Here is a 377-nt window from a genome sequence, read left to right as displayed (position 1 = left end):
TGGAAGGATCGCCGGAGCCCAGCAGGTCAAGGCTGCGGTGGCCGGGAGCAGCCACTGCACTCCAGTCTGGGTGACAGAGTGAGACTCCAACTCAAAAAAAAAAAAGAAGTAAACCCCTCTCATGTCGTTCTCAGTGCAATTTATTCCAACCTTCTCTCACCAACCCTCCCACTCTGTCTTCCTTTTCCTCCAAGTGGACAGAGTATGTCCAAGATTTAAACATGCAAGGAAGTAGAAGACCCAACATTGTGAGGCTCAAGCCATGAGCGACAATTGGCCCTATTGGTCCCTGTCCCTCTGTATCCAAGCTGTGAGAGTGAAAGTGCTGGGCTAGTCCTGCCACAGGGTTTTCTCTATCATCCTATACTTATGCTAAT

Source organism: Carlito syrichta, unplaced genomic scaffold, assembly GCF_000164805.1.
Source record: "Carlito syrichta isolate Samal-C Ts95f unplaced genomic scaffold, Tarsius_syrichta-2.0.1 Scaffold308325, whole genome shotgun sequence".
NCBI lineage: Eukaryota > Metazoa > Chordata > Mammalia > Primates > Tarsiidae > Carlito > Carlito syrichta.
Note: the sequence above shows the minus strand (reverse complement) of the source record.